General features: G+C 44.2%; 1 protein-coding gene across 2 annotated transcripts in view; it reads left to right on the plus strand.

Moving 5' to 3' along the window:
- Positions 1–21,479, plus strand: part of RAB5C (RAB5C, member RAS oncogene family) — a 50,607-nt gene that overhangs the window by 910 nt on the left and 28,218 nt on the right. Inside the window, exon 1 of one of the 2 annotated variants that reach the window (XM_068262194.1) lies at positions 4,141–4,162. The exons of the other annotated variant lie outside the window; for it this stretch is intronic. The gene's annotated coding sequence lies outside the window, so the exon portion shown is untranslated. Of the gene's footprint in view, positions 1–4,140; positions 4,163–21,479 lie in introns of those variants that run through there. 2 annotated transcript variants of the gene reach the window in all.

The raw sequence follows: 21,479 nt of genomic DNA on the forward strand, positions 1-21,479 counted from the left end.
CTGTGTAGTTGAGGACTCTGAGCAATTTTGGGTACCTGGAGTCGTAGTCTGTGGTTTCATAAATGGAGTAGGATGGTTTTTGTATCGACTCCACATCCCTGAGCTCAGTAGAAAGAAGCCTCTGGATAATTCCCCGTCCCCCTGGAGCTCACTGTTTCAGAGCTGGGTCTCTGAACCTATTTGATGAGCTTGTTGAATAGGTTTGTGCGGCCTCACTTTTACTGCGCGGGCTGTCACTAAGCCTGCATGGTGTGGCTGTGCACATTTATCCGAAGAAGAATAGGGTCCCGGCAACCAGCGATGGGCTCAAGAAGAATTGGAGAAATGCTCTGAAGGATCCAGAGGCTTCCCTCTACTGACGAAAGTATCTAACCCTGTACAGACGCGCTGCTCCAGCCAAGCAGCAAGTTATGTTCTGTGAAAGAAATGAAAAAAAGCCGGCAACATCCCTCATCAAGCATACAGTAACAGTGGTTCGAGCAAGGCTGATTGAACTTGCAGAAGGCAAGAGGGAATATGTTGGGTTATATCTGTACATACTATAGATTGTTGCTTAGCCAGTCATAAACAGTGGAGTCAGCTGAGCAGAAGTATTCGTGTGGTTTAATTATGACCACCACAATCCCTTTCTCTTTGCCTGGTTGTTCCAAAGCACAAAATCTATCCTTTAAAATAGTTGTATACACAGTAGACCTCATTATACCTGATATCCGGGTGACCCTTCAGCTGGACGCAGCTGCGTTTTGAGTCGCGCACTTTCTCTTGCTTTAAGATTACGAGATATGTTCACTCACTGTGTGGGGAGCTGTGGTCTGGTAGACTGGGTATACTGGTCCTCTTGGTCTTATGTTGCCCTGCAAGATTGCATGGTAGAGGGGGTTGATTGCAGCTTTTATACATAAGTTTTGCTTATTTTATTAAATACAGTAGAATCCCTTTATAGTTATCTCCCAGGGACCTGGCCAAGTAGTTATACCAGAATTGGCCTTACATTGTATTTTCATAAAGGTGCATAGCTGGGACCTTGGGACTGAGTTTACTATTGCCAGAGGTTTACTATATCAACGTTTATTATAACGACATTCTGCTATAGTATTTTTACGCTATACAAGTGACTTTTACTGTGAGGGTTCCGTCAGTGCAGGAAGGAGGAATCCTGCGCCTGAAAGCAGTTTGTTTGCCAGAGTGGCAAAGGGGGTGGGGCTACAAACTTGAGCTAAGGATCTGATGAGTTGCCCTGAAGCAGGGGGAGTGGGGAGCACCAATAATTTGAATTGTACACTCAGTGGAGGTTTGATATCTCCAGTTTAAAGTGGATCCGAGATAAACTTTTACTCATTGCATAATTGTGTTCAATTATCATAAGGGCTTATGGGAGCTCAGTCTGAGGAGGAGGTTACTAGCCATTGATTTCAGAAGCAGAGGGGAGGAGGGAGGACTGAATTTACACACAGGCAAGCTGATAGCATCTCCAGCCCTCAGCCTGTGACAATGTGACAAACAGAACATGGATGCCCTCATTGTATCACAGGAATAAATAATCATAAACTTTGAAGCTGTTTGCAGCTAGATATGCTGTGTAAACTTTAAATAAAATATATCTATATATCTATATCTCAAGTTACCTGTTATAGTTTTTTCATCTCAGATTTGCGTTAAAGCCCCATATCCTCTGATGAGTCTGATTGGCACAAGTGCTTCTCCAAATATTTGAATCTGGGTGGCCTGTAATGCTAGGTACACACCATTCAATTTCCCTTCAAATCAATGTGGCGAACTGATAATTTCAAAGATATGTCCAGCTCCCGATCAATGACTGGATTGATTTTGTACATTAGTGATCTGAAAATTGATCCTGTTATCGATTGGGAGCTGATATGACACGTTGGAAACTACCTGGGATGCACTGCTTAATCCCCAATCTGCCCTGGAAGGGTAATAGAGATTTGTCCACTGCAAAATCTTTCTCTGGGGTATAGGCCTCACTAAATTTTAGTGAGGTGAAGGTTGGGGTGGTGATAAAATTGCACCCTACAGGGGGAAAAAAAAACAGAGACAACAGGAGCCCAAATAGTGCAGTATGTCATAGTAGTGGGAAAATATTGTGAAGAGTAGAGTGAAGGTAGATTACACTCACAAAGGTCAGTTGCAGAAGGGCAACAAACTACTGTCGGCAGGTGGAGATGTACAAACCCGACTCCACTCAGGCACCAGGCAGAGCTGGTGGTGGTCGCACTCTTGATAAAAAAAAAAACAGCAACAACTTCAAGTGATACTTGGGCAGCAGGCAGAGCTGGTGGTGGTTGCACTCTTGATAAACAAACAAAAAAAAAAACCTCCTCCTCAATCCCCAATTGGCGATGGAAGAGTAGTAGAGGTTTGTCCACTGCAAAATCTTTCTCTGGGGGTATAGACCTCACTAAATGTTATAGTGAGGTAGGTAAGTAGGGGCCTCGGCTTAAAAAGTTTATGGGCAGGGTCACCTCTGGGTACGCTTAGAGAATTGTTCAGCAAAGTGGCGACATTTTGATAGCCTCAAAGCACAGCCTGCTCATTGTAGCTGGATAAGGGTGTGTGCTGTGTAATAGGTCCTTAGACCAAAACATGCAGATAACTGGTTGGTGGACTATGCCCATACGTAGTGTTAGACCCAGAAATACTTTTAGCTCTGCTATGGTGGTGGGCTTCCATCTTCCAGCCAAATAATAGAAGGGATTGCACAATGTCCTGCAACAAATCGTCAGTGACGAATAGCTGCAAGAAAGTTGCAGGCTGAAAATTTTCAGTGAGATTCCGCTTGCCCCTGTAAAAGGCGGGATGTTGGGCGCTACTAAGTTAAGATGAACAGGTACCATGAATGATCTCAATCATTTTCAGCCATGTAGCCCACCGAGCCCCCTGGTATAGCACCTGACGGGTCCTGGTCAGTGGATACATTATCCCTCCTGAAGTGTCAGGATGGCGGTCCTACACACTCTGGTCTGTCAGAATCTGACTCAGTCGGTCACAGGGGGCCATTTTCTCCCTGAATCATCCTCAATGCTGTCTGCTGGCGGATGGCGGCTGCATCCTCTACAGAAAAGCGTCTCCCCGCCACACCAACAAAGGGGGTACATTTTGATTTTTTTTTTTTTTTTTTGAATAATGAAAAGAAGAAATATACAATTTAGGGGAGGAGTACTAAAAGTGGGCATAAGAAAGAAAATAAAGGGCTAATTGGCTACGAAAGGTGATTGTAATGATTGGTGTCAGAAATAACAGAGTTCTGATTATTAGGTGATCTGCAGTATCACCTATAATGCAGATATACAAGAGCTGAGGAGGCAACCAATAGCAATGAGTGTAGATAGGTGTAGTGCTTGGTGCAACAATAGTACTGATAGGTATGATGATGCCACACCAGAGGAGCTGGTGGGCACTAACAGTACCAGACCCCTCACCAGAGACTAGGGCCCTCTGGTGAGAGTAGAGTGGTCAGACTAGCAGAGTTTGGCAACAGACTGGCAGATACGGTACAAAGTCAGAAAGCAGACAAGAAGGTAATAACAGGCAGAGTCATCAACAAGATCAGATGGGTAGAAGTACAAAATCACTGAGAGTAATGGTGGCCATACAGGGTACAATAAAAACGTTCGATTGTCCCCTCTATTCGATCTAAATGATCGAATTGAATGAAAGTTGAAAATATTTTTTTTTCGATCAAGAAATTCTAACGATTATCCAGTTTTTTTCTGGAAAAATGATCGGACATGCTGGAAAAATCTTTATATTCGATCTAATGGAATAATCAAACTAAATTATCTAATTGAAAAATTGTACCATGTATGGCCACCTTAGGAATAGTCAGAACGAGCAAGAGTCATAACAGATAATACAATTTTCAATTATAATTATGGCTATCAAACAATCCTATCACTGTGTGAAATCCCCGGTATCCTCCCGGATCAAAGCACACCGGATCTATCTAAGGTCTGAGCGCTAACACGAAGTATTCGCAACAGCAGACAAGTTGCCACTGAATCCGCCGTGCTTAAGAAGCGGAGGAGACCCCTGAGGCACGCCCACCGCACTTCAACCAATCAGCAGCGGCGAGCGTGCCCTGTGACGTCAGCCGACCAGCCAGTCAGCTGATGCGCCTCCTCCTGGCATAAAGATCCTGACGGTGAGCATGCGCAGGCGCTAATGCACCCCTGTGAGCAGCAGAGACACCCGTCCTCGGCGTGCTAGACGCCCGAGGTGCGGGAAGACTGGCAGGTATAGAATCAGAAGCAGCTGCGGTGGTAACGCCATTCACCACCGCTGCTATGTCGCTATTCATTACAGTGATGCTAGGGGGTTAATTGTAATATCCACAAAAAAGCCTACCGCAGTACAATCATGGTCTCTTTCCTAGCTGTTACCTCTGATCGCAGATTGACAGCAATCTGAGGTGATAAATGAGCTGGGAGAAAAACATTTACTAACAGTTTTTAAGAATGATTATTGTTACTTGTTTATAACAACGATTATTGCTTATATTGGCACTGGATTGGTTCAGGGAACACATGTTCCTGTTCATTAATCACAGAATTTCGAGTCCCAGCAGGTGTGTGCTGTGAAACATGATGTATTTAAACGCCCTGTTGCTGTTAAAAGGGGCAAACAGGACATTTTAATGCGTCCGGACTTTAGTAAGTGGCTAAGCCAGGACGATAGTAGAATCATTACAGTCAGGAAGTGGTGAGAAAAGTAGTAATGGAAAGCCTTGAACTTCAAAAGATGAATACGAAAGGGAAATGCATAGTGATGAGCAGCTTAAAGGACAACTGAAGTGAGAGGGAAATAGAGGCTGCCGTATTTATTTCCTTTTATACAATATCCGTTGTCTGGCTATCCTGCTTATCATCTGCCTCTAATACTTTTAGACATAGACCCTGAACAAGCATGCAGCAGAACAGGTGTTTTTCACATGATTTCAGAACTGACAAGGTTAGCTGCATGCTTGTTTCTGGTGTGATTTGATACTACAGCAGCCAAATAGACCAGCAGAGCTGCCAGGCAGCTGGTATTGTTTAACGGAGTCATCAGGTGCAGTACACCGGACAAAGTGGCAGTGATTGACCTCTGGGTCGGCCTTGTACTGCACCTGCGCTGCTGTCAATCACGGCCATGTTGTCCGCGGTGTACTGTACAGAACTACTGTGCCTGCATAGTACACCGTGGCTGTGATTGACAGCGGCGCAGGTGCAGTACCAGGCTGACCCTGAGGTCAGCCTCAGTATCTGTGGGGACACCGGGCTGCGAGCAGAGCTGGGTCGTGGGACATGTCGCCGGGAAGGAGCTGGAAGAAGCCTCGGGTAAGTAGATCGGGGAAAGGGTGGGGGGGGGGGGGTGGCGGCTTACAAAGCCTGATTCCTTTTAAAGGGAACACGATGTGAGAGTGACATGGAGGTTGCCATATTTATTTCCTTTTAAACAATACCAGTTGCCTGGCAGGCCTCCTGATCCTGTGCCTCCAATACTTTTAGCCATAGACCTTGAACAAGCATATGCAGATCAGGTACTCCAACTCAGGTTTTACTGGATTAGCCATATGCTTGTTCTAGGGTTTTGACACACACCACGTATGCTAGAAGAGCAACAGGACAGCCAGGCAACTGGCATTGTTTGCGAGGAAATAAATATGGTAGCATCCATATTCCTCTCGGCTCTGGTGTCCTTTTAAAAGGAAATGAAAATTGCAGCCTCCCATACTCTGCTCACTTCAGTTGTCCTTTTAAAGGAACATAGTTAAGAAAGAATACCCACTCCACCGCCATGTTTGCTGCCAGATCTAAAGCTCAGTACACACGCTTGATTAAAATTGGAATTTGGTTAAGTAGCCCCTCGACCACCACTCTGCAAGCGATCCGGCAGGTAGATCAACTTGGCCTAGCGGTGACTGACTCCTTTGTGCCGCCGCTTGCCTCGTCTGCCGCTTGATGTCACGCCATGCGCAGCTCTGTCGGCCCTCTGCCCCCCCAATAGCAATAGTGCTGACTTTGCGTCTGTACAGTGGTGGCCCAGCGATTTCACCTGAGGGATTGGATCCTGAACCCGGACGGGCAACATCAGTCACAGATAAGTACAGGCCTGTAGGAAAAATCCTTAGTCTGGCATATAAGAGAGCAGCTGGAGACACAGTATGAGATGGAGTTGGCCACAGCGATGATCGTAATCAGTTAATTATAATTACGCGTGAATTTTTGAATTTACGCGGCACGCCTATATGTGATTACGACTTTATCCAGTTGACTTTGTATAAGCATTCGTAATTATGCATGAATTTACGTGTAATTTTGTGCTGACTTTGGCGGTGAATGGCAAAGTCCCCATACATGTTGCTTCCAAAATTTTATTTATATTATTAATGTTATGCTATATATGTTAAAGGGGGTAGTGGGTACAAGTCAAAAAAATAGTCTTTCAAAAAGACCTTGTAGTTTTGTGAAAATCTATTTTAAAATGCAAAGAAAAATGATTTAAAAAAAAAAAAAAAGTTAAAAAAAAAACCATTTTTAAAATCTATTTTCTCAAACTACAAGATCTTTTTGAAAAATTATTTTTTTTAACTTTGTACTTATTATCCTCTTTAACATACTGTATATAGCAATTTTGTAGCAATAGCTTTTATAGGGGCTTTGCTATTCACCGCCAAAGTCGGCACGAAATTATATGTAAATTCTTGCGTTATTATGAATGCTTACAATTGCGTACCAAATTAATTACACTTTTCCCTAAAATTTCACATTGCGAAGCGTAATTGTGAATTAAGATGCGTAATTCCACGTAGGCGTAATTTCTGCTCATCCCTTGTTGGCCTAGTGAACCCCACAGAAGAGAGTAGTAAATAAACAGGTCAAGGATGTGAGCCAGTTTTACCAAGTGATGATACCTTTTACTCCCATAGAGATTACGCTGTGGGTTCTGTGGGCTGCCCAGTTATATTAGATCTTTAACCACCCACTGTTAGCAGTGATGTAGAAGGAAGCCAATTAATTGAAGCCTATTGGTTCTTGTTATCTGATGCTACTCCGATAGTTTATATGAGAGGGCTAAACCACTTCAGTAGATTCCCCTGTCCAGTTCACTGTGGGCTGAAGCCAATCTTATGGGTGTGATAGTGCAGCCTGGGATACGCAGTGTAGAGATCTTTGTGGAAATAGGGCCGGCGGCTGTCTCTGATACAGTGATTTATTCTCTGTTCTTTGTAACCCATTGATACCAAGGGAATGAATTCTCCCTCCTGAATGTCAGCAGGTGCGAAGCTTCAGACAACCTCTTCATTCAGTCTGATAAAGAGGCCTGTGGAGAACACGGAAGTAAACTCATAACCATAGTCTGTTATAGCTGGGACTGTAGGGGACAATGAGGTAAAACAGTTTGGCTCATTGCAATTCTTACCCTACCAATGACAAGTCTTGCCCAGAGACTGGCAGAAATGCCAATAGGAGCTGACAGAAGTCTGACATGCTCAGTCTTGCCTCTTGGGCTGACCTATTCAGAGAAGCAGACAATAGCAGCATTGTCTGCTGTCTTAGTGGTATTTCTCATTGCCAAGTGTTTACCTTCCTTTCTAGAGTAGGCCTGTTCAGAGGGGCAAACTAAAGCTTTTGTTTCATACTAGGTTAGACTCAACTGAGGTGGCTAATAACGACCACCTCTAAGAACTTGGGTATGGGCAGAGGACATGCTTGCAGGACATTGCTTTGTAGCTCATAGCCAGAACTATGATAATGCTAGGTCAGGTAGTGTCTAAGTTGGCGCATAACTGAGGGGAAGGTGGCTAATGTTGGGCACCTGTGCACACACTAGATTTACCCAATTCGATTACAATGTAGAATGTTTGTGCAGCCAGCTATAGATTTGTAGATCTGTTGAATTGTGCTTCCTTGTAGCCTTGACAACAGTTCACTGTTTGGATAACACAGCAACAATTGTTAACAATTGTTTTTTTCTCCATACATCAGTTTCCTTCTGCTGTGAGTCGTTTTTTTTCATGCAATCCAATCAGATAAAAAGGGCACCAGAGGTTTATTGAAAATGGCACAGCCATACACGGAAATGTTAAAGGCCGCTGTAAACGGTAATTTAGGTCGCCCGAGGTTTATACCCACTTTACCCTTTATAGCCAATGCTTACCATTTACCGTGCTGCTATAGCTAATTGCAGCTTTTAACATTGTCGCCTATGGCATAAAAATATTGGTGGTTAGGAGGTGGGGGTGAAGCACTAAGGAGGGTAAGGTTAGGCACCACTGGGGGGTGGGGGTGTTAAAGAGTGTTGGGCTCCACCAGAAGGGGGGGGGGGGTGTTAAGGTTAGTCATTGGTAGAGGGAGGGTTCTGTGTCAGAGTAGGGTCATGTCTTAGTAAAATATCCATAACGATAACCAATATTTTATTATTGTAATTCCGTAGTAGAATATGGGTAATTAACAGATCTTCTACTAGCTGCAATATCCGGCAACTTTTTTCACATGCACATGGTGTAACTATTCACGTCTAGAGAAACTAGTTTTATTTTTTTATTTAAAGAGGAATTTTAACCCAGGATTGAACTTCATCCCAATCATTAGTTGATAACCTGTTTCCTACATGAAGTATTTACCTTTTCTCTAATAGATCATCAGGGGAGGGGGGGGGGGGGGTCTGTGTGGCTGATATTGTGATGAAACCCCTCCCACAGTGTAATGTCATGACCTTGGTCCTGACAGTTTGCTCTCTGTGAACCTTGTTGCATTGTGGGAAATAACTGCTTTTTTTTCCAACTGCAAAGTATCTCCCTCTGTGCATAGAATTCTCAGTAACGAACACAGATCATCTGGAAGAATTAGAGGTAACCACCAGTAATACATTTCAGAGTGTAAATCAGGGAGATGAGATTTTGCAATGAGCAAACACTGACTAAATCTATAATTTAATATTATTTAAAAAAAAGCCATTTTTATTCATTATTTACTTTACAGTTGCTCTTTAAGTATCTCAACAAACAGAATCCATTAACTCCGTGGTGGTTTTGTTCAGTGCACAGAATCAGGTGAAGTATAGAAGTCACACTGAAGTATAGAAGTCTGTACAGTGTTAGCTGTTCTGTCTTGAAAGATTAGAACTTTTTCTTGTTTTTACCGGCTCTTCTTAAAAGATGATCTGATATACAAATATTAGTTCTGTTCCGTTCTTCAATTAAAAGCTAAGCCAATCATATCCTAAAGCTCTATACAAACAGTAGTCTCTGTCACCTAAAGCTAGACTTCATGATAGCTTCAGGCAAAGGTCTGGCCATTCGTCGTCGTGACAGTCATGCATGCTTGGCTTGGCGAAGTGGCATTTATGGGGAAGGAGAAGCAGGAGAATTCTTATGCAGAGGGAAGTAATACAGCCTGACCAGCATCTTTATGCCTGAGATGTTTTGAGCACCAAAGATGAAGGATGCCTGTACAGATGTCCGGTTGTTGGCCAAAATGATCCAGTGGCTATAAAACATGTCTGAACAATGTAAGATAACTTGTGTAAGTAACACAGAGTGGATAACAGCAGCAAGTGTTCAACGGTGTATCTCCCAAGACTTGTTGCAGCTTCCCAATCTATCATTGCCATAGTAATACAGCTATAACGCATAGTTAATTTTCTGGTTGTTTATGATTGTTTTGGTTCGCAGTCTCCTGTGTGATAAGTCTTGTACACACATACGAGGACTGTTGCTTGGGTGACGATCCCTCAAGTGACCGTTTAAACGTTGTACACATACAGTCTTGGCCCTGAACTGTTGCTCCAGAGAGGGAGGAGGGGGTTGGAGCCGCACTGAGCAGACGATGTGAGTAGGAGAACCATGCCCTTAGCCCAGGCATGGGCAAACTTGGCCCTCCAGCTGTTGAGGAACTACAAGTCCCACAATGCATTGCAGGAGTCTGACAGCCACAGTCATGACTCATAAAGGCAAATGCATTGTGGGATTTGTAGTTCCTTAACAGCTGGAGGGCCAAGTTTGCCCATGCCTGCTTTAGCCTGTGTTCAGCTGAGGCAATACGCCAGGCAGATCACTCAGCGATGCTGATTGAGAGCCGCTTTACATGCTAGATTCTCAGCAGAGTAGCCTCTGACCGGCCGTCTGGAAATCATCGAGTTTATGTACAGGGCTTTACACGCCTGCACCGCACCTCTACATGTGAAAATCCTTGGCCAAATGCGGTTGCAGTAGGAAGCTTTCTCATCCTCTCCATTGGATAGACAGGTGTCCATACTATAATCATTACAAGACTGTCACCTAAAATTATAATGAAAGATTGGTTTACATGACAGGAGTCCTGCATGTGTATGTAGCTGAAAGTAAGCCCATAGTGAGGCACTGTGTTCTTACCTGGTAGTAGTGAGGCTCCATAGTATGTAGCTTTAGCACCTCAGGAGCTCTAAGGTCTCATTCACACCTAGGGCATTTATTAAGCACCGGCGATTTTGGAAATTGACCTAAAAAAGCGCTTGTGCAATAATTCCCTATGAGTGTTCACATCTAAATGGTTAAATTCCGATCTGCTCACCAAAGTGCTGCCTGTACCATTTTTGGGGCGATTTGCCTGTAATGGCAGCTATAGGGAAATCACAAAATGCTAGTAACAGCGCTTGGTATAGTGATTTCCCCAGAACTTTTAAGAATATATACATTGTATTTATTCTTTTCCGGGTCAAAGAGTTCACTTCCTGACTTGCGTCAGGAAGTGAAAAAACTAATCGCTCTGTAAAAGCTCTTTGAAAAGCGCTTTCCACAAAATCGCAACGTGCAAGTAAGCGTCGGGAGGGGAAAAAAATTGTGCAAAATGAAAATCGCTAGCGTCAACTATTTCAATTTTAGATGTGAACAAAACCAAAGTACGGTCATTAACTGGGTGCACAGAGACTACTTAAATTACAGACAGAACATTGCTCTATTTATGCGTTAAAAATAAAAATCCACTACACCAGTTCATAGACCAGGGGTTGGCAACCCGCGTTCCGGAGCCGGATGCGGCTCTTTTTCATCTTCGCTGCGGCTCCGGTGTCAGTGGCTGCGGCGTGCATGACGTGTGCTGTTGTCGCTGGCCGGCAGCCTATCAGAGAGGCCGCCGGACCAGTGCAGTGCAGGGCTTCGGGCGGCCATTTTCCCGTAACACTGCAGGCAGGACGTGACGTAGGAAGAGGATCGTGGGAGTTGCGCGCCACTAGGTCGGGACAGGAGGCCTGACTAGGTGAGTAAATGTTTTTGTTTTGTTTTTTTCAGATCTGCTGAAGGATTGTGCATATGGGGGTCAGATCTGCTGAAGGATTGTGCATATGGGGGTCAGATCTGCTGAAGGATTGTGCATATGGGGGTCAGATCTGCTGAAGGATTGTGCATATGGGGGTCAGATCTGCTGAAGGATTGTGCATATGGGGGTCAGATCTGCTAAAGGATTGTGCATATGGGGGTCAGATCTGCTGAAGGATTGTGCATATGGGGGTCAGATCTGCTGAAGGATTGTGCATATGGGGGTCAGATCTGCTGAAGGATTGTGTATATGGGGTTCAGATCTGCTGAAGGATTGTGTATATGGGGTTCAGATCTGCTGAAGGATTGTGTATATGGGGTTCAGATCTGCTGAAGGATTGTGCATATGGGGGTCAGATCTGCTGAAGGATTGTGCATATGGGGGTCAGATCTGCTGAAGGATTGTGCATATGGGGGTCAGATCTGCTGAAGGATTGTGCATATGGGGGTCAGATCTGCTGAAGGATTGTGCATATGGGGGTCAGATCTGCTGAAGGATTGTGCATATGGGGGTCAGATCTGCTGAAGGATTGTGCATATGGGGGTCAGATCTGCTGAAGGATTGTGCATATGGGGGTCAGATCTGCTGAAGGATTGTGCATATGGGGGTCAGATCTGCTGACGGATTGTGCATATGGGGGTCAGATCTGCTAACGATTTGTGCATATGGTTTTGCGGCTCCCAGTTTTTTTCTCTTTTCGGAAACTGGTCCAAGTGGCTCTTTATGTCTTAAAGGTTGCAGACCCCTGTCATAGACCATTCTTTCTTAGCAACCTTCAGCTGCCTGCTTGTTTCCCCCACCTCCAAGTTGAAGCCATGCCTCCTTGCCATAGATTAACAGCATTGATAGGCTATTTGTGAGGATGGGGGTGTGGCTTCATTTAGAGTAGTCACTTATGGGGGAGTGGTTCAGACTTACTAGAAGTGAATGTGCAGTTCTTGGTTAATGAGGATTTATGGACTGGTGCAGTGGGTATTCTTTTATTTTACAGAAACAGCCCTTTTTGTTTTACTTTTTATGAATAATTCCTTTTCACTGTTTTGTTCACTGTATATAAAAACTGCCTGAACTGGTGCTTTAGGTCTGTCTTTGTAGGATAAACACTACCTGTATGGATTCTGCATGAAGTGCCCACTGTTGTGCTCAAGAGCAGAAGGAGTGATCGGTTCTCACAATAGATTTCCTGATTTATGTTGAGTTTTTGTAATTCCCATTCATGTGCCAGTCTACACATTCTCAGGGTTTAATTATGGATCACGTTGGGCAGTTGTTCTCTGCTGCAGTATTACAGTATTAGCTGTGGCTGGATAGAGTACTGGTTAAGGGCTCTGCCTCTGACACAGGAGACCTGGGTTCGAATCTCGGCTTTGCCTGGTCAGTAAGCCAGCACCTATTCAGTAGGAGACCTTAGGTAAGTCTCCTTAACACTGCTACTGCCTATAGAGCGCGTCCTAGTGGCTGCAGCTCTGGCGCTTTGAGTCCGCCACGAGAAAAGCGCTATATAAGTGTTTGTCTTTGTCTTTTTACTTATTCATCTGGCTGGACACAATTGCGGTGTAGTTACACATGCAGGGGAAGTGATGGCAAGTTAGCACAGTGGGTGGATGTAATTGGTTGTTGTCGTCATCCTAAGCCGGTCATTATCCAACTTCATTTTGTCCACTTGCATGTAAATGTCTTGTGTCTAACCCGGGAGTCACAAGCCGACATAATTGCTGCACATTAAGTCTTTCTGCTTGCTGTCCAGTTAGGGAAAATTGCAGCTTTTCTCTGAAAATACCACCCACAGACTATTCTGGTTTATTTTCAAATAAATTGTTAAACCTTGCTAAGTAATTTAAAGGAACTGGGAAGTGTGTGGTACATGGGAAAAACCCTTGTGTGAAGATGATTTTAATTGCTTCAGTAAAATGCTTAACCTCCCTAGCCGTATGGGCAGATATATCCGTCCATAAAAACATGCTGTGAACAGTATAAACGTGCATACACATCAATACTCTCCTGCACTGTATAGTAGACCCTTGCTTGACACATTTTGGCAAGTTACTGGGAAAAAAAGTTTTAAAAATAAATGTTATCACTTTTTGCACAGAAATCCTGGGAAAATTGAATTAATTAAAGCTCCTTCTCCAGTATTTGTAGTTGATACAGTAATATATATATATATATATATATATATATATATATATATATATATATATATATATATATATATATATATATATATATATATATATATATATATATATATATAAAAATTTTCTGTCCAGTCTTATTATGCTTAAAGGGAAGCTAAACTGAGAAGGATATGGATTTTTCCTTTTAAAATAATACCACTTGCCTGACTCTCCTGCTGATCCTGTGTCTTTAATACTTTCAGCCACATCCCCTGAACAAGCATGCAGATCAGGTGCTCTGACTGAAGTCAGACTGGATTACCTGTATGCTTGTTTCAGGTCTGTGATTCAGCCTCTACTGTAGCCAAAGAGATCAGCCTTCAAAGTGTACTAGAGCTGAAGCTCTGGTACAAAATGGGATACTTGCCTAAAGTGAGGGAAGCCTCAGGATCCTATCGAGGCTTCCCTCACTGGTCTGATGTCCCCCATCGCTGAGCAAGTAATACAGGAAGAGGCGCTGCATGGCCCCAACGTGGAGAGGGGTGCCGCGCTCAGCAACAGGGGGTTTCAGATTGAGGGAAGCCTCAATAGGATCCTGAGGCTTCCTCTCTTCATAGTATGGGCTTGTTTTGAACCTAAGCTTCGGCTCAGGTTCACTTTTAATACAGCGCTGTGTATTCTACTAATTTGTATGCTGCACGCATTATTCTCTATAGACTGGGTTCAAACTGTTCTAGATGAAAAATTGATTCCTTTTCCATTTAAAGTGATCAGTTTGTCACATTGAGCATCAGTTTTTTTTATTCCAGTGTTCCTTTTTCACATTTCACCCTCTCAGTACCATCAGAAGTATCATGCTCCCATTGGTTTGCAAAAGCCCAATTCAAAACCATTATTCGGTGAACCAATGATAATCTACCCTGGTGTGGGACAATTCCCATTAGTCTATTGCAAACCAGTTGCAGCCTGATGCTTCTGATGGGGCTCTGGGATTGGCATACAGGCGTTACCAGCATGCAGGGACCTGAATGGATGGCGGCAGGTGAGTATTTTGCAAAACATATGCAGCAAGCAGGCTAGTGAGAAGGGACATTGTCCGTTGTCATAGGCTAGCATTGATTCTGCCTGCCTCCGTTACCATCCATTATTACAGACTACCCATACTTGCATTCTGCTTGATAAAACAGGACTAACAGATCTGTTCCAAATGTACTGATGTGAATGGAAAATGTTGCTTTGCATAGGTTCCGTTCCGCTAAATGTTTTAATTGCCATTGTAAATGTGGCCTTAGACTATTTTATATACAGGAGCCATTCACACTTGTCACCCTGCAATGGATCCGTTGCGGGAAGCGGGCCGGCCTTCTGTGCAGTCCGCGATAATCCCGGGCCAGACCAATGTGCTCCCCACATAGACTATGGGGGTTACACATCAGCCCCGGGCTCCAGCTGGACCAAAGCGGACCATTGGAGCGGACACTACACTGTCTGTTCCCTCTGACTGCACATGAGCTGGCTGCAGATGGGAACCGAACCTAAGGCCCAGGATCAGAGCATGGGGAGTACAATGGCACTAAGCTTTAAAAAGTGCATGGAATGGGGGGGGGGGGGGTTACTTGTACACACGACAGGCCGATTTTGAAACTGCTGTTTTTGTATGACTGTCAGTTATTTTATACCAGGAAACCCCCAATTGTCAAAAGTATTACACACTGCACTAAGCCACCACCCACAAATGCACTGCAACACACTAAGCTGCCGCCCACAGGTGCGTCTGTGCATTAAGTATGTACGGGCAAACCTGCAGCTGCATGTGCACACCACAACCTCTGCACTAAGCCACCACTCACAACTGCACCGCAACACACTAAGCTGCCGCCCACAGGTGCGTCTGTGCATTGAGTATGTACGGGCAAACCTGCAGCTGCATGTGCACACCACAACCTCTGCACTAAGCCACCACTCACAACTGCACCGCAACACACTAAGCTGCCGCCCACAGGTGCGTCTGTGCATTGAGTATGTACGGGCAAACCTGCAGCTGCATGTGCACACCACAACCTCTGCACTAAGCCACCACTCACAACTGCACCGCAACACACTAAGCTGCCGCCCACAGGTGCGTCTGTGCATTGAGTATGTACGGGCAAACCTGCAGCTGCATGTGCACACCACAACCTCTGCACTAAGCCACCACTCACAACTGCACTGTCCACAGGAAGCCCCCGCGCACAGGTGCCATGGATACTTACATATGGTTAATATAAAAATACAGATTGGGAACGTGCGATTACTGAGTGGGGTATTCAGTTCAAACAGTGGTCAGTGTGGCAGGGTTGATAGGTGTGCTCCCTGCCTAAAAGTAATCCTCGTGTACTCTCACTCCTCACTAAATGCTTTTTATTTTTTTGTAATCGGTTGTTCTTTCTTCACTTAGCCTAACCAATCAATCCCTATCCATTTGGAATTCAATCAAATGGTGAAAGATTCCTATTCTACCACTCAAACTTGATTTTGCTAGATTTGATTGTAAATCGATCGACCTGCAAGTGTTGTACTGTTCGGTGCAGTTGCTATGGGTCATTAAACACACTCGCACTCACACTCTGTGCTCCTGTCCCGCCTCTTGCCTTCATCACACATAGAATTTGACCAATCAGACTTTTGATTAACTACACAGAAGTGATCGGAAATCACTCGATTGGTAGAATTTGCTAGTAATCTATTGCACCAACATATCCAAACTAATTGAATCTGTCACAAACTGATCTGAAAAATTGATGTTCAATTCAAACAGGGCTGTGGAGTCGGTACAAAAATCATCCGACTACTCAGTTTATGAAACCTCCGACTCCAGGTACCCAAAATGGCTCAGACTCCGACTCCTTAGTCTAATACTTACCAGGGCAATGGATTTGGTACAAAAATCATCCAACTCTGACTCCACAGCCCTGGATTCAAACCATACAGCCTTACACTAGGGACACGCCCTAGATGACACTTGACTAAGGTGACCATTGAGGATCATCTCCCCCCAAGTCTATAGATCTGGCGCGCCAAATTTTTAGTCACACCAATGCCCAACTACACTGTTCCCCCTCCACCCCCCCCCCCCCCCCCTCACACTGCCACTGTGCCATCATCTTTGTCCCTGTAGAAACGGCAGCATCCATTGGCTGCACAAAACTCATCCTGATACACAGACAAATAGTTTTACTGCTTTTTATCTTATTAAACTTACTTAGCAATAGATATGAGTGAATAATATCACTTCTGTCCTACTTAGTCAGCAGATCCCCATTTCTATGCGGTGACACATTAAGGTGTATTTACTTAAGGTGGGGAACATAAGTAATCCATCCAAGGCCAAAGTTGAACAATTCCCAAAGCAATCATTTTTGATTAGTATACATTTTCTGCATTTTTATAGCAATACCCTAGAAGCACACCACGCTGCCACTTTTCATCCTATACAGGCTTAGAGGAACGCCAGTGAAAATAATGTAATAAAGTGCTTCATTTATACAATAATTATGTATAAATGATTTAGTCAGTGTTTGCTCATTGTAAAATCTTTCCTCTCCCTGATTTACATTCTGACATGGTGACATTTTTACTGCTGGCAGCAGGGCTTTGAAGTCTGAGTCGAGTCTGAGCAATTTTGGGTACCCGGACTCGGAGTCATGGTTTCAGACAGGGCTGTGGAGTTGGAGTCGGGAGTCAAGGAGTCGGGGCAATTTTGGGTACCCGGAGTCGTGGTTTCATAAACTAAGGAGTCGGGAGTAGGAGTCGGATGATTTTTGTACAAAATCCACAGCCCTGTTAAAGCAGTAGGATCAGCCATACTATGCCAGGGGAAAAAAAACACATATATAAGTAGATAAATACTTGATCTACTTACATAACACATGTATTGTACTGTCCACGTTTTGATTTCAGTGAATGTTATATAGTAAATTACGAGAATTCTGTTCCTGGTGGGGGCCATGTCTTTTGCCCACAGTTAAGGCTAACTTGTGATGTCATTTCTGCCCTTTACTTTTTTTCTTGTCTCCTCCAATCGCTGAGTCGCCTCAGCCTTGCTTGTAAACACAAGTGCGTAGGGGATTAGGTTTCAGATAAGAAGCTGGCAGGGAAATAAAGGGAAGAGGAGGAATAGATTATAGATAAAAAGAACCCCCAGCATGCAATTCTTTGGCATGACTAATAAAGGGCCAGTGTTCCTTAAGTATGTGATAATTCCAAATCGGAACAGCAGAAAAAGTTTTGAATGCAGAAATAGCATCTTTATCGCTTAATACACTCAGACAGTTGCTGTTGAAATTAGATTTTTATGGTGACGATACCATTAGACTAAGGAGTCAGTCGAGGCGTCGGAGCCATTTTGGATACCTGGAGTTGGAGTCGGATGATGTTTGTACCGACTCCACAGCCCTGGCTGGCAGTTGATGTCACTGGAAGGAGGTGCTGCTTGCTTTTTTGGCAGTTGGAAATAGCTGTTATTCCCCACAGTGCAACAAGGCTCCCACAGTGTGATGCGAAGACCTCAGTGCTCTGAGGCACGGACATCTTTTGTGGGACGAGGTTTACCACAATATCATACAGAGCCCCCTTTCTATCAGAAAATTGCATTGTGTGTACCTAGCATTACAGTGTGAACCACCACAAGCGTGAAAAGATGCACACAGACACTGCAGCCCTCAGGCGGCAAATTCACCCCTAGCAGACACCCTATTCATTAAAGGACAACTGAGGTGAGCAGACTATGGAGGGCGACATGTTTATTTCCCTTTAACCACTTGAGGACTGCGGTGTTAATCCCCCCCCCCCCCCCCCCCCTCAGTGACCAGGCCATGTTTACTTAATTGGGCCACTGCAGCTTTAAGGCAAAGCTGCAGGGCGGCACAACTCAGCTCCCAAGTGATTGCCCCCCTCCTTTTCTCCTCACCAACAGAGCTCTCTGTTGGTGGGGTCTGATCGCCCCCACATTGTTTTTTTTTAATAAATATTTCTTTTATTTAAAAAAAAAAATTATTTTTTAACTTCCCTCTCCCCTGCCGGCCATTCACGCGATCAGCTGTCATAGGCTTCTGCCTATGAGAGCCGATCGCTCTCTTGTCTCCCAGGGGGACAGCCGTGTCACACGGCTGTCCCCAGTACAGCGCTGCTGCAGATTGCAGCGCTGTACAAAGTAGTTAGACGGCGAATAGTCTCCTGAGAAGCGATCGCCTCACGGAGACTGAAGGTGGGGAGGACCGAAAGTGCAAGTATGCGCTTTGGGTCCTGTGGAAGAAAATCTCTACTAATGGGGTGTTGTTAGTGTTTAGAGACTTTGACCTAAATACCAATATATTGAATATGATGGTTCACCTTTAAACCACAGCAGTCGTTTTTGTTTCCGTGTGATGTAATTTGTTATGATTATTTGTCAGTTTCCTTGTTTCTGTAAGCACGTCACCTGTTTGGCAGGTTAGGCTTACAAGAAAATGTATGCGTTATAAACCATTTCCCGATGTCAGGTTACTCATGAGTATTGGAGACTCTGGTGGATGACTCAGCAGTAGAGTGGGTGACTCTGCCTAGAAGGCTCATTCGTTCAATCTGCGTTTTCCAGTCCGTTATCTCTGGTCACTGCACAACTGAAGCGAGGGAGATATGGAGGCTGCCATATTTATTTCCTTTTAAGCAATAACAGTTGCGTGGCTATCCTGCTGATCTTCTGCCTCTAATACTTTTAGCCACAGACCCTGAACAAGCATGCAACAGATCAGGTGTTTGTGACATTGCCAGATATGACAAGATTATCTGCTTTCTTGTTTCTGGTGTGATTCAGACACTGTACTGCAGCCAAATAGATCAGCAGGACTGCCATGCAACTGGTATTGTTTTAAAGGAAAGAAATACAGCAGCCTTCATATTCTCCTTGCTACAGTTGTCCTTTAAGGCAGGGCGCACACGTTTTCACAGGTTAATGGACACCTCCAGGTCTCCTGCCAAGATTTTTTTTTTTTTTTTTTTTTTATAACAGTTTTCCTCCGGGGATCTGTTTCCATGCATAGTGTTTGCAGCAGAGTGCACTCATCTGTATGGCTGTAGCACTTCTTTCTGTCTCCATCTCTGCCTGTTCTTTGTGACCCGGCAGCTTGTGACGTGACTACTTATGCCAGGTCAGACGCTCCAGTGAGGATGGATGAGGGAGTGCGCCGCCTCTGCCAGAGGCGCCAGGCTGCGTACCGGACCGCATTAGTGATATGCTCCTATTTATTGCCTGAGGAAGTGGGATATACCCGCGAAACGCGTTGCACCTTGTTCGTAGTATGTAAATAAACAGATTTTTGCTTAAAGAGGAGCTGTTAGGTATAAGGTCTCAGAGAAAATAAACACATATATCAGTAGCTAAAGATTGGCTGTACTTACATTACATATGCATTTCACTGTCCACGTTTGTACTTCACAGAATTTTTATATAGTATATGCAGAGATTGATGCTCCTGGCAGCTCATGGCAGGTTCCATGTTTTTCTGTCAAATGTGTCGTCATGTCCTGCCTGCTTCCTGATCACAGAAAAGCTCGTACTGAATAACAGTGTGCAGTGAATATTAATGAGCCATGTGGCTAGGAACAATAGCTGACTCCTGCAGTGTACTCGGCCCGGAGATTTATCAGTGCTACGCGCTGGACTGATTACAAGCTGCTGTAACGTCTCATTAGCAGCCGAGGGGAGGGCCCCAGAATGCTTTGCAGTATAGTATGCGGCTTGCGTCCTCTTAGGTCTAACAGCTTTTCTGATAAGCACACATCAAAGGTAACTGAGATTTTTATCTTTATTAATGGCTTTTTGGCTTCCTTCTAAACTGTTTAACACAGGAGAATAGAGGTTTAAATTAGCTTCTGCAGCCTGACAGTTACTCTTTAAAGCGGAATATAACCCTGTATTTCAACTTTTCTCTAAAACATTATTTACAGTATATTATATGCAACCAGCAATTTTTTTTTTTTTACTAGACCAGCATTGGAAGGGTTACACAGGGCTTTAGGCCTCGTTCAGACTATACGCGCTGCCGTCCGCATTTTGGCAGTGCCTATAGTGTGCGACACGCAAGAACGGTAGAAGGGCATAGACAGCCCTTCTACCGTTCCCATCATATGCGCTGCGTGGCAGCGCGATTGCGCTATCGCGTGCTGCACGCATTTTTGGTAATCGCAGCGCAGACCCCATTCATTGTAATGAATGGGATCTGCAGCGCAGCGCATAGGAGCGCAGATGGCGTGTGATCGGACGCGTTGCGTTCCAATCGCACAGCCATCTGCGCTAAATGATGTGAACGAGGCCTAAAAGTTCCTTTAGATTTCTGCAGACGCATCCGAAGCTGAAAAGAGATACATTTTGTTTACAGAAATGTATCTAAGTGTTGAATGACTCATCTCTCTGACTGAGAAGGAGCTTGGAGGACTGCCAAAGAGTGTGTAACTGTTTATCAATAGATACATAGAATGTAACAATCTGAACTTCTGCATATCTCTCCACCAAACTTGAAACGTCTGTGTTTAACCCTTCCAATGCTGGTCTAGTAAAAAAAAAAATGCTTTTTGCATATAATATGCTGTAAATAATATTTTAGAGCAAAGTTGAAATGCAGGGTTATATTCCGCTTTAAAACTGCAATTTTTTTGTCTGTTTTGGAGGGGTAAGTCCACCGCTACCTACCGGTACTTCATGTTATCCATTTTAAAGAAATATTGTTTTTACCCTGTTGGCGCCTCTGTACTACTATTGCATCTTCATATAGATGTTTAAGGGCCCTTTTCCACTGGCCGTATTTCGGATAGCACACATTTGCCAATCGAAAGGGCATTGTGACTGATTTAGTAATTGCAGGAACCTTTTTCCACTGGTGCTATTCGGTTTTTGTCTAAGGCCTAGTCCACACTAGATCCGGTAACGTATCCGTGGCTGCGGTTTTCAGCCCTGATGGAAAAATGGAGTCCCGGATACTAATGTTAAAAATAGCAGCCATCCTCACCCAAGAAAAAAACGGATCTGTCTGCGTTTGCGGGGACCCGT

The sequence above is a fragment of the Hyperolius riggenbachi genome, chromosome 12 (assembly GCF_040937935.1).
Source record: "Hyperolius riggenbachi isolate aHypRig1 chromosome 12, aHypRig1.pri, whole genome shotgun sequence".
In the NCBI taxonomy this organism is placed as follows: domain Eukaryota; kingdom Metazoa; phylum Chordata; class Amphibia; order Anura; family Hyperoliidae; genus Hyperolius; species Hyperolius riggenbachi.